This window comes from Cavia porcellus, unplaced genomic scaffold (assembly GCF_034190915.1).
Source record: "Cavia porcellus strain 051 isolate PalLab524CR breed Dunkin Hartley unplaced genomic scaffold, mCavPor4.1 scaffold_17, whole genome shotgun sequence".
Classification (NCBI taxonomy): Eukaryota; Metazoa; Chordata; class Mammalia; order Rodentia; family Caviidae; genus Cavia; species Cavia porcellus.
Genome location: NW_026947500.1, coordinates 16795164 through 16808349, shown reverse-complemented (window position 1 = coordinate 16808349; position 13186 = coordinate 16795164). Strand labels below are relative to the sequence as shown.

The 13186-nt window shown below is 48.1% G+C and overlaps 1 long non-coding RNA gene across 5 annotated transcripts in view; it reads left to right on the top strand.

Moving 5' to 3' along the window:
• Positions 1 to 440: 440 nt before the first annotated feature.
• The window catches only part of LOC106028633 (uncharacterized), a 54953-nt gene continuing 42207 nt past the window's right edge, over positions 441 to 13186 (top strand). For 2 of the 5 annotated variants that reach the window (XR_010040038.1, XR_010040039.1), the window contains exons 1-2: positions 441 to 966; positions 2510 to 2596. This is a non-coding gene — a long non-coding RNA (uncharacterized LOC106028633). The remainder of the gene's footprint in view (positions 967 to 2509; positions 2597 to 13186) is intronic. The other 3 variants (XR_010040037.1, XR_002792226.2, XR_010040036.1) reach the window with 3 other exon arrangements.

Here is a 13186-nt window from a genome sequence, read left to right as displayed (position 1 = left end):
TTAGAAACTTATCCAGGACCAGGACTGTAGCTCAGTGGCACAGCACTTGCTTGGAAATGCAAGGTACTGAGTTTAATTCCCATTACCCAAAACCAAAACAAAACCTAGAAGGCCAACCCAACTGCCGTCCATGGTAGCTGTGCCATTTTGCACCCTCCTCAGGAGTGGGTGAGGGTTTCCATTGCTCCACGACCTCGCCTCTGTCTTTTAGAGTCACAGCTGCCCCTTGTTAACACGGTAGCTACGTATGCGTACGTGGGGGTCATCACTCAGGGTCTGCTGTAAGAGGGCGGTGATGCCCTTCCTCCTTCAGCAAGGGGTCCTTTCCGTACCTTAGGTCCCAGTCACTGCCACGAAAGCTGATTTTCCCTAAGGCGGAGGAAAAAATTAAACATTTCTTTTTCAGTTCCTGTCCAGTGCCTGGATGTAATGTGAGCTCACAGTGAACAAATCTGGGCTTTGTCCTGTGAGCCCATAGCCGGTCTCTATAAGCCCCTGCGATCCTTGGGTCTGGGACCCCAAGTCCCTTCTCAGAAGGGCTGAGTGGGCTTCTCCACGTCTTCTTCATCCACTCTGCTCCATGACCTTCACCCCAGGGCTGGACCTACTTCCGGGACACCAGGCTGCCAGGGAGTTCCTGCCAGGGAGGCCGGAGGCTGACCTGCGTGTGGCCTGCAGCGAGGGGCCTGTCTGTCCACCGTGCCAGCTCTTTCAGGCCAGGCCGGCTCTTCCGTCTCTCACGCTGTGTCCTTGAAAACACGTGGCTTTTCCACTGTGTGGATGGAATTTTTCACTGTGCAGAACTCCTCCTCCTCCTCCACAGACTGTTTCACCACCTGACTAGAAGAATTGGACCCAGAGAGAAGAAAATAACTCTCCAGCTCAGGTGACTGTCGCCAGCCGCTGTTTCTGGCTCAGCTGTTTCTCCAGGACACGCAGGCGTCTGCAGAGCAAAGCCCGGAGAAGGTATGCGAACTGCACAGACTGGTGCTGATTTCTGCCATGGTCTGGTGGGGACCAGACAGACAGACGAAATGGGCAGAGGCTTTTCACCAAGGCCTGGAGACTGAGCGTCCCGAATCAGAGTGCAGTGGCCTCCCAGGGACACGGTGTTCTCCTTCTGGAGCCCCTGGTAGCTCACAGGAAGAATTATATGCCCAGGATTATTTCTTCTTTAAAAATACGATTTTATTACATCTGTGTGTGCTAGCCAGCTTTCCACTGCTGTAACATACACCTGAGATGATAGAAAAAGAAAGGAAAAGTTCACCTTGACCCACGGTTTTGGAATCTTCAGTCTCCCTGTTGCCTTTTGGCCTGTGGTGAAGAACACAGCAGGCAGGAGCAGGCGGTGGAGGAACCGTTCCCGCAGAGAGCCCGGATGCAAAGAAAGGGAGGGAGGGCAGAGTCCCAGCCTCTCCTTCAGGGCCACCCCCAGGGAGGCCACTGCTCCCGTGAGGCCCTGCCTCTGTAAGGCCCCACAATCTCCCAGCAGTGCAGTGCTGGAGACCAAGCGCTCCACACACGGGCTCTCAGAGGACCTGCAAGTTCCATGTGACAGCACTGCGTGACATTTTTATAGTGACGTTTTCAGGCATGTACATATCAAGAGGCCTGCAAAATGTGCTTCCTGGTGTTTGACAAAACTCTTATCTCTGTCACTCATTTACCACTGAGCCTGCTGAGGCAGGCTTCGATTTGAGTCTTATCTCTGTCCAGAAAACTTGCTATATATATTTTTTAAATTTTTATTATTTTCTTAGGTCTTTTGTATTTTCACCCTAGAAAATCATTTTATTCGTAAGATTGATTGTTTTATTTTCTCCTTTCCCAGATTTTTTTTCACCTTTCTTTTCCTGCTCTCCAGCATCTCTGGCCCCTGGTCAGCTCCACTGAGATCCGAATCTCAGTGCCCAGGAAACTCAGAACCCTGACCACTAACTCAGGTGTTTGGGTCCCTCGGAGCCAGAGGGAGAGCTCGTTCTGTCCCAGGTTTTCTAACATATCTAAAAAGCCACAGATAGGTGGACTTCCATCCTACACTTTCTGCATTTGTTGAGAAGCCTACATATGATTTAAAAATCCCTTATCTTATTAAGGTGACAAGGTATTTCGATTTCTGATTGGTCGCCATTTAGCTGACTTTGCATTCCTGGAATGAGTTCAGTTTGGCTGCAATGTGTTATCCTGGTTTTATGCTCATAAAAGAGACCAGTCTGTAATTTCTCTTGCTTTTAATGTCTCCAATGGACTTGAGAATTGTGATTACACAGACTTCATGAATGAGCTGGGAACCGTTTCCTCTTCTACCGTTTTCCAGAGCGTTCCTCTTTAACTGACAGAATTCACCTGCAGAGCCATCTGGGCAGAACGCTTTCCTCTGAGGACGTCCTGGGGCATGGCCAGCCTGTCTTTAAGAGCTACGGGGCTGTCTGTATGCTGTTTCTGTGTGTCCTTCCTGGTGGCATTTCTTGGTTGTTCATGCTTGTTTTTATTGTCTGTAATTTAGACTCTGGCCGTAACGCGGTTTCCTGCCCCTGGACAGGCACAGTCCAGCTCATCCTCCGAGGCCAGCAGAACTTCCAAAAGGGTGCAGGTAGGAGAGAGTCCTGCGTACCACACCCCAGTCACTGAGGGACACATACAAACATAGCAGGTAAAGGAGCTGCAGAATGCTCAGAACAGAGCAAAGCTCCTCTGAGTCGTAGAGATGTTGCCGATAGGATCCCGTGTAGACCTTGTGTTGGGGACTGGATCTGCCAAAGGAACAATTCTTTGGACTCTAACAACACTTTGCTAGGTTTGAGAAACCTTGGATTGGCCTGTTTGCCTCTCCATCTGGATTCTCCAGTGGATGGAGAATTCCGGACACCCTGGCTATGTGGGGTTTTATCCACTGTTGGGCTGGGGTGCAGCTCAGCACAGCACGCTTGCCCAGCATGTGCGAGGCCCTGGGCCTGAAACCCAGCACTGCAGAAGGAAAAATGGACAGAACAATTGCTGCTTATCTTCCCCAAAAGAATGCTCCTTTTGTTATGGGAGGATTCCCCACCTGCCCAGTTTTTAAAGGAGCCTCTGTTTTCCTGACAGGAGATCTACTTTGCATCCGAACATGCCCAGCTTGGCTTTTATACAATTTGGCTTACGTATTCCATGATCATGAGCAAAAGGAAGAGGTGGCACCGGTGTGGTCACTGGGGGTCACCTGCAGGAGGCCACAGCAGGGCTGTCATGGAGCAGCCCTTTGAGGACCTGGTCTCCCAGGGCGGGATGTCCATGACCTATATGACCTCTTTGGAAATACATCCTGGAAGAATCCTCTGAGTGCTCCCCAGAGGGTACTAACATGCTGAGCAGAGTCGCAGGTACTGTGGTGTCCTGTGGGGGTCTGGAGGTCAGTGTACAGGGACGCAGACAGGAGTAAGGCTCTTTCGCCTGCTGGCCCCAGCAGTCGCTGGTGCACAGGTGAGGGGGCGACTGCCCCTGCTCCTGCTGTTCTTAGTCATCCTGCCATGTGCCCACGGGTGCTGGGAGGCTTGACACAGTGACCCCACAGGCCCGCTCTAGGGATTTGCAGAACCCAGGGCCTTCATCTGGGTCCCTCTCCTGAGCTCAGAGGCTGGGCTTCCTCATGCTGCTGCCTGGGAAGCTGAGCCTTTGCAGGGCTGCCGGTAACCCGGCCATGCCCTTGTGGGGCTGAGTGTCCTGGTGGGTGACAGCCCTACCCAGTTACAGGCAGCCATCCTCCCTGGCTTGCTCGGTAACTTTGATTTGAATCTTGTCTAAAAAGCTAGGTGACTGATCTACATAATCAGGAACCTGACCCTGTGGCCTACTTCCCTTTCATCTACTGGGAAGATGAAATGATAAAACACACTCCCGGTTTTAGAGTCCTGGATATACCTAGGGCTCAGATATACCCAGGGCTCGGATATACCCAGGGCTCGGTTATACCCAGGGCTCAGACATACCCAGGATTCGGATATACCTAGGGCTTGGATATACCCAGGGCTCGAACATACCCAGGGTTCGGATATACCCAGGGCTCGAACATACCCAGGGCTCGGTTATACCCAGGGCTTGGACATACCCAGGGTTTGGATATACCTAGGGCTCAGATATACCTAGAGCTTGGATATACCCAGGGCTCAGATATTCCCAGGGCTTGGCTATATCCAGGGCTCGGACATAACCAGGGCTCGGATATACCCAGGGCTCAGTTCATGTCAGGAATATGAAATAAGACACAACTAGGGAAGTGACATTGGGGAGCAGACATGGTTAGCAGGACACAGGTGAGCTGCTCTGGGGAGGACCCACTTTGCAGGGAAGCTGGCAGCTTGGAGGTAGCCTGGCGTGAGTGGGCGGACTTTCAGGAGCAGGTGGTCCTGTAGTGGTGGGATGTCATAAGGTATGAAGTCATGGAGGAGCCCAAGAGCGAGGGCTTCTGGGAGGGTTCAGTCTAGCTTCCCCAGCCCCAGGGGGAGGCCAGTTGGGAGGCAGTGGGAGCTGGAGAGCTGTCTGCCTGGGACAAGGCCCCTGGCAGGCCTGGGGCTGTGCACCGTGGCTCTGCAGAGGGTGTTGCATGCCTGTTTGAGTCTGTTGCAATAAAGACAGAAACACCCAGCCCTCACCCCCTTTCTACTTCAGTGTGGGCTATGTGCGGACAGCAGTGGCACCAAGGGAGTGACGCATGGAGGGTTCTGCACATTTGGAGCAGGAATAGATGTGCACACACAGCCAGGGCCAAGATGAACCCAGAAACTGGCCTGTAAGCAGAGGCCTCTGCTTTGGGCTATGTTCCCACACGGCAGGTTTTCCATACATGGCAGCTTCCCACGATGATCCTCATGGTGTTTCCAGGAGGGCAGAAAGCATTTTAAAGCAGAGAAAACACACAAACCTTGACAATGTGGAGATGAATTTGAAGGCTCTGCAGCTGGTGTCCGTTAGCCTCCTCTGTTTCCATGAGAGGCCCAGCATGTGCCCTCTGCTCTCCCTGACAAGGTGCTGCAGGGAGAAGAGCAGGCCGGCCTGTATCCTGTTGTTATAAAAAATACCCAAAGAAGTCAGTTTAAAGGAAGATAGGTCTATTTGGCTCATGGCTTCGGTGGTTTCAGGCCACGGTCAGCTGTCTCCATTGTTTTGCTTCAGTGATGAAGCAGGACAGCATGGAGGAGCCCATAGCCAGGAAGGACGCTCATCTCCTGGTCGCAAGGAGGCAGAGAGGCCAGCGGATCTGGCAGCAGGGGACAGGTATTTTCCCCAAGGTCACATTTCCATGACTCGCTCCCTTTATCTAGGCCCCACTTCCTAAGTTTTCCAAGTTATGGATCCATTGATAGATGAATCCACCCATGAAATCAAGCACTCATGATCCGACCAACTTCTGAAGGTCCCACTTCTGATCACAGGGGCCTTTGGGGGACACTTTCCATCTAAACCACAATAGGGTCCTTCGCAAAGACAAGTGACCCCTGGGCTCTCATGACCCATGTACCCCTGAGGAGCCAGCCCCTTTACTATCTCTTGTATTGTTCAGCTTCTGTGACTGTGCCCAGCCCCAGCGCCCCTTTCCCATCTGGCCAGAGCTGTGTGGAATATTCTGGTGCACGGCAGTTGCTTCACGGATTTGATGCAGGGCTCTTCTCTCTAGAGTCATTTTCTTAGTGCTGGGACAGGCCTTGGGGTAGCCTGGTGTAGCTGCTTTGGTTTAGAGATGAGGAAACCGAGGCCCACCTGAAGTGGCACTGCCACTTTTGCCCATGTTGTTGCCAACCCTTTGGGAGGAAATCAAGTGGAAAGAGAAGTGGCCTCCCAGAAAGGTGGAGGAGAGGAGAGCTGCATCAGTGTACTTCTGCAATCATGGGGCTCACTCGTGCCAGAAACACCGTTCTAGAGACAGCCTGGCAAGGTTTCACTTGGGCACTAGAAGAGGGACAGGGATGCCCCAGCTCCTTCTCCCGGCCAGTGGAACAGGCTGGCCATGTGCAGGTGCAGGGCTCCAAGGAAAGGGTTGTTGTGGCAGAATTCTTCAGAAAGCTAAGAGGAAGCTGGGCTGAGATACATCGGAACAGCAAGGCAGTGTCAACACTGGAAAACGGTGTCCAGGAAAACCCAGACTTCCTTTCTCTACCCTGGATTCCTGCTCAATCCCAGTGCGGAAAAGAACTGTTGCAAAGAGCTGCAGGATTCCTGTTTGCTGCTCTTAAAAACAAACACAGAACTCCTGACTTGGCAATGGATGTGTTTCCGCATACTGAGCATTGCACAAAAGCGTGATCTGACTAGTTTGGGGGCGCTGGGGTGCAGGCTGTCCATGCGTCTGCCCACTCCTCTGCCGTGGGTGTTGCAGCTCCACCCTTGAACCTGGGGGTAGTTCAAACCATGGAAAATATTCATAGTTTTTGATTCAGGGAAGTCACACCAAAGAAGAGGCAGTAGGTCCAGGAAGGTGCTTCTTGGGGCAGGGTCAGTGGCCGGGAAGCTGGGTCACATGGCCAAGCGTGTCCCGGAGTGGGTGAGGGCGGGCAAAAGGGCTGTGTTGGCAAAACACTGATACTGCAGATGCGTCTCACTCATGAGGGTCATTTGCAAATGAACTTGAAATCATCACAGGTGAAGTCACAGTTCAGTACTTCATCATCACTGTGTGTGTGTGTGGAGTGTGTGTGTATGTGTCGGTTCCTGGCCCATAAAATAAGGACAGCACCACTAGATGGAGGGCTAAGGGGTTTATTTTTTAATTTGCAAAACAAATTCTAGTGGTACTGGCTCTCATTACACACGGAAGCCAGCAAAGAGGTAGCAAACAGCCCCGTGCAGTTGCTTCATTCGGGCAGGGGCCAGTTATTTCCCCCGATATGTCCACACTGACCCCAGCTTCAAGTCAGGCCTCGTTTCAGTCTTTTTCTGTTTAGTTTTGTATGTGACTGAATTTGTATTAGACTCTTACGGACGTATTGAAATAGTTATGTGTGATATCATCCTCCTCGGGAGGAAAACAGCTCAGTCGGACACAGCGTGTAGGGAGAGCAGGAGTGGGTGGATAGAGCGAGCCACTACTTAATATTAGCTGACACCCAGTGTTTCCTGAGGCTGAAACAAGGCAGGCAGTTCTCTGGCCCTGGTTCTTTCGTGTGAACCAGGCCAATTTGGCTGGGAATGTTGGACCCCACAGGCATGAGTCTAGGCAGAAAGGAGATTCACCTACCCCATAACCAAACATCAGGAAGGGGACCGGGCAGGCAGGCCCCGATGTGGACTGATTCCCATGACTGGCACCTCCCCAACTCTGGGGCACTGCTCTCCGGGTCTCCTGACTGTGGGGCTCCCATGCTATTTCACTACCAAATATCCCTGGCTTCTGGAGCCCAGCAGGCAATGGCCATCATTCTGAGGGGGGCCCTTCACTCTGCGGAAAGGGCCAGGATGGGAGAGCCATCCTGAATGCGGTGCCACCGGGCAAATGCTGGGGGTCACTGGCTCTTGTGAGAAGGAGCAGGAAGGATGCTGGCTATGCACCCCAGCAACAGGCCCTCTGTCAGGCATGGACCCAGTCCTTTCTTCAGGAACGGCCCCAGAAAGCCAAGCCCTGGTGGATGACTGATGTCCATTTCCTCTGTGTCCTTCTTAGGGACTGTAGATATTAAGTCCCAGGGACCATGGCAGGGGTGCTCTGAGAGCCACTGTCACCCAGCTCCATGGATGGGTCCCCCAGGACAGAGGACAACCCTAAGAGTGAGGGCTGAGTGTTAAGTCACAAGGACATTTTCTGTACTTGAAAACTCTCCTGCGTGTGCACGTGCATGCACAAATTGTCTATGCCATGTCATTTCCAAATGTGGGTTCAAGGCCTACCATTTCCTCCTGAATTTAGACTTTTGAGGGAACGCATTTAGCAGCCTCTGTCTGCTACCAACCGCTCTCTGTCTGTGGCATATGGCTGCCCAGAGGCCTGCCCAGTGCTGGGGACACTTACAGCTCCAAAAGCCTTATCCTGGAACGGTCTGGTTTTGCACCATCCAAAGAGCCCGTGGCTTTACTAGGGACTCAGCCTCCAGCACTTCCACAGGGTCCACCATCCTCTCCATCACTAGGGGAGGGCGGGAAGCAGGGAACACGCGGTTGGACTGGGGTGCCCAGGCGTTTGCTTCTCCATAGGCTTTCTCTCTCTCAGCGTCTGGCCTGCTCCCTTCTGGGTGGATGTGACACCTCCAGTGTGCCTAAATAACTCAGCCTAAGTACCAACAGACATCCAGCTCCCGTCCTTACAAACACAGGGGCTCTGGAGACCGAATGAGTTTTTAAAACAGACATCAGGCCACTTAGGGTCGCAGTTAGAGAGTGCCATGAGAGGACTGCTTCATTCTACTGTTCATTCAAACAGTACATCACCTGTTTTACTCGACTACGTTTGGCTTTGTTCCCCAGGACAGAGGCTGGGCTAAGGACTGACTCTAATGTGTTCTTCCTGCAGTACTTATATTTCAGGTAGACTTGACTCGTATTTTTAGGGATTTTTCTGGGATAATTTCTTTTCCATTGCCGTTGCTTGATTAAGGGTTGTACACTACATTAAAATTTCAAAGTACTAAAATGTGACCATAAAGCTAAGCAGGGCAATCAGAGAACCTGCCACTTTGCTAATGATATCCTTACCATTCCCACGATTTGTGAACTTGCTTGCTTTTCTTTTCATATTTGTAATTGGGTTATTTCTCTAAAATGTGAGTGGTCCATGGCTTAATTATTAGAAGGACCATGAATTTGTGGTCTGATGTTTCTCAGACACTGTGGCTCTCGTTATTCAGGGTATGCTCATCACATTTCATCTCATGACAGAAAGGGACATTAAAAACAAATGATGCATATGACAAGATGTGGCAGTTAAGCTTCTGTAATGGGACACCAGGGGGGACACCGCCCTTGCCAGACCTCCCACACGCCTGGGCTTGCAACCTGCTGCTTCCGCCTCTCTGTCTCCCCCTCCACACTGTGATGTTCCAGTAACGTTGTCCCAAGGCCTCGGAACTGGGAGGGAGATAATTTACCCCCTGTCAGCAAAGTAACCCAGGTCCCTGTGGGTGCCCCCGGGTGCCCCGAAGGCTCTGTGTCCCTTGTGGCCTCTCCTGTTTGAGGCCAGGGACAGGGCTGTCCTGCTTGTCACTGAGCATGGGTGTGGAACAAGAGATGGGCGTGTGTGAACTAGGCAGAGCAGGCAGGGTGCTCCAAAGTGGGACAGGAAATGGAGCTTGAAGAAGCTGGGTGTCAACCCCACAGCAGTGTAAATCGGTGAGTGAATCAATATGCAGTTTATTTTGTAATGAAAACTGAGCCCTCCATATAAAATTGTGTTGCTGAAGAAATCAGTCGTACAAAGCCTTCAGGAAAACACTCCAGCACCTCTCTGTTTTTTGACTGTAGAATGTTTCGTCCACTGAAGGTTTGAAATTTTGGCACAATCTTTGGTTCATCCGGGTCCTTGTCAAATGGAGCTCAGGTCCGATCCTTGATCGCACGTAGGAGACTGGGTGGTCCTTCCCAACAAAGGTGGCAGTGCGACGGATGTCAGGGGACCTGAGTTTCGAAGGAAGGAATTCTGAGCCCCGCAGCCTTTCCCACGGGACAGAGATGGTGTAGCTCTTGCCCACTAACTTGGGGACTTCTGCAAGACTTAGTTTCTATGATGCTGTTTGGAGATGATCAATGAAGTCCTGAAAGTTGCTTATAGGAAGGGAAGCTTTATTTGTTTTCATTGTGTTCAAATCAAAACACTGTTCTACAGATGACTTTTATAATCAATAAGTGGAAAGGACTTTCAGTTTAGTGTGGTTCTCCTGTTTGTTATCACAAACACATGACGTTTGAAAATTTATTTGGACAACACAGTAGCTGTTGTCTGGGAGAGATGTTTCATTCCACTTTATTTCCTTTGGGGTCAGAGTCATCGTCCTTCAGGAACACAGTGGGTTCTTGTTTTCCTCACTGTCTTTATTCTGTTTTATTTTCCTGTTCCTCAGATTTATCTGTTAACTCCCCAAAATAGAAAGCTTTAAGCCAAGTCAAATCTGCAACAAAGGCTTATTTGCCCATTGTTTAATATGTCACATTTTGGTCTGTTTAGGGTTAGTCTGAAGGACTAGGAGGCCCCCAGAGGCTTGTGTAGGAGTGTCCTGCGGCTCAAACAGTTTTACAATTCTTATAACTTTAATTCCCTTTTTCTACACATAGGATACTTACCCCTGTCTTAGGTGTACTTGATAGGGAGTTGGAAAAGCAAGTGTTTGAGAAGAGATACAAAGCATGTGAGCCTACCTGAAGTGTTCCCAGCACTCTTTCAGACTACAGTCGGGATGCTTTCAGCTCTGTGGGGTGCAAGTCTGGGCTCAAGGTGCTGGGAGCCTGGTCACTGGCAGTGCCCTTCCTGGGTTACAGACTGACTGCCTGCTGACTGTGCTCACACTCTGGAGAGAAGGAAGGAGAGAGGAAAACCTCTGTTCTTACCACCATCTTGTAAGATTCTGGGGACTTCACTGCTAGGTGTCATCTAACCTCAAATATCTCCCAAAGGCCTAACCTCCAAATGCAAGCCCATTGGGGTGAGGGCTCAACATGGTAATTCAGTGTGCGCGTGCTGTGTGTGTGTGTGTGTGTGTGTTAGTGAATGTATGCACCATCATTCAACTAGTAGCATATATCCAGCCTTTCAAGAGCACTGACGCAGTGGCTGAGTGGGGGCCCTTCCTTTTTGGACAGTGGCTCTTGTCCTGTGCGAGGCTGACCACGTACGGGCCATGACCCAGCAGGCCTGCTCTCGGCTGTGTGCACCAGAATGGGCATCTTAGTGAATCTTATTGCCTTCAAAGTAGTTGCCTATACCCTCAAACTTGATACTATCGCACAGAATGGAACAGAGTCTAATCAGTCAAAACAAGATCGTGGGAGTATTACAGGACTTCAAAACAAGTTAATAGGAAATCAAAAAGAGTTACTATTATATATCCTAATTTTTTTAATTTTTCCCCTTAATTAAAACAAACATAAGAAATAACTAAATAATTTTTTTAAAGAATAAGGGAGAGATTGAGTTAAAACAGGACATAACAATATAACAATAGAGGTCAAAGCATGACTGTTTCAGCAACCTCATGCTTCACCACCAAATAACCCGATTTAATAGTAGTTACCATAGTGTCTTTTTCCTTGAAATATTTGGATAAAACTTCATATACTATAGCTTCAAATATTTCCATATCAAGAAGCCCAGAATAAAACCTTTCTAATTAATAAGTGAAAATTTTATAAGGCTTCAAGGCCACATAATGGGGAATCATGATTACCACATATTTTTACATATTTGAATCATTACTTACATTAGGGAAACTATTCGGTATTCATACATGCGAGATTGATTTATTTCACTTATGAGTATGGTCTCAAGCTGTGCCCATTTATTGATAAATATCTCAATGTGATCCTTCTTTATAGCTGAATAATACTCCATTGTATAGAAATACCACAACTTTTTTATCCATTCCTCAGTTGATGGACACTTGGGTTGTTTCCAAAATCTGGTGATTACAAATTGTGCTGCTATAAACATAGGTGCACATATATCACTGTGGTATGATGCTTTCAGTTCTTCTGGGAATATGCCTAGAAGTGGAATAGCTGGAATAAATGGGATTTCCAATCCCAACTTTTTGAGAAATCTCCAGACAGACCTCCACAAAGGCTGTACCAGTCTACACTCCCACCAACAGTGCAGGAGAGTTCCTTTTTCCCCACAGCCTCTCCAGCATTTGTTGTTGGTTTTCTTGATCCTGGCCATTCTTTCAGGAGTGAGATGGTATCTCAGTGTGGTTTTAATTTGTATTTCTCTAAGGACCAATGATGATGAGCATTTTTTCATGTATTTATTTGCCATTTGCATTTCTTCATCTGAGAATTGCGTATTCATCTCAGATGCCCATTTTTGGATTGGATCTTTGAATTTTGGAGGTCTGAGTTTTTTAAATTCTTTATATGTTTTAGACAAGAGTCCCTTGTCTGAGAGAGAGTTCACTAAAATCTTTTCCCAGTTTGTGGGTTTTCTTTTCACTATGCTGGAGATTTCTTTTGACATGCAGAAACTTTTTAATAAGAAGTGGTCCCAGTTATTGATTCTGGAAAGTATTTCCCGTGCGGTTTAGTCCTGTTCATGAATTCTCTACCTACTCCTATGTCTCCAAGGTTTCTACCCAATTTGTCTTCCAATAGATTTAGTGTTTCTGTTTTAATATTCAGATCTTTGACCCATTTAGATTTTAATTTAGTACATGGTGATAGACATGGGTCTAGCTTTAGTTTTTGGCAAATGGAGAGCCAGGTTTTCCAGCACTATTTATTAAAGAGACTGTCGTTCTTCCAGTGAACCTGCTTGGCTCCTTTATCAAAGATAAGGTGGTTGAGTGTGTTTGTATTTGTGATTGTATCTTCTAATCTATTCCATTGATCTTCAGCTCTGTTTTGATTCCAATACCATGTTGATTTTACTACTGTTGCTTTGTAGTATAACTTCAAGTCAGGAATTGTGATGCCTCCTGCTTTGTCTTTGCTGCTTAGAATTGCCTTTGCGATTCTAGGTCTCTTCTGGTTCCAGATGAAATTTAAGAGTGATTTCTCTAGATCTACAAGGTATGTTGATGGTATTTCTATTGGGATTGCATTGAATCTGTATAACAGTTTTGGGAGAATGACCATCTTCACAATGTTTGTTCTTCTTATCCATGAGCAAGGGATGTCTTTCCATTTTCTGAGATCATCTTCAATTTCCTTTTTCAGTGTATTGTAATTTTCACTGTATAAGTCTTTCACTTCTTTCGTAAGAGTAATTCCTAAATATTTCATTTTTTTGCTTGCTAATGTGAATAGTCCAGTTTCTCTTATTTCCCTCTCTGTGATTTTGTTGTTTGTGTATAGGAATGCTATTGATTTCTGAGTATTGATTTTGTATCCAGCCACATTACTGAATTTATTTATTGTATCTAAGAGTCTTTCAATGGAGTTTAGGGGGTCTTCTATGTAGAGTATCATGTCATCTGCAAACAATGATAACTTAACTTCTTCTTTTCCTATCTTTACCCCTTTTATTTCTCTTTCTTGCCTAATTGCTCTGGCTAGTACTTCCAATACTATATTAAAT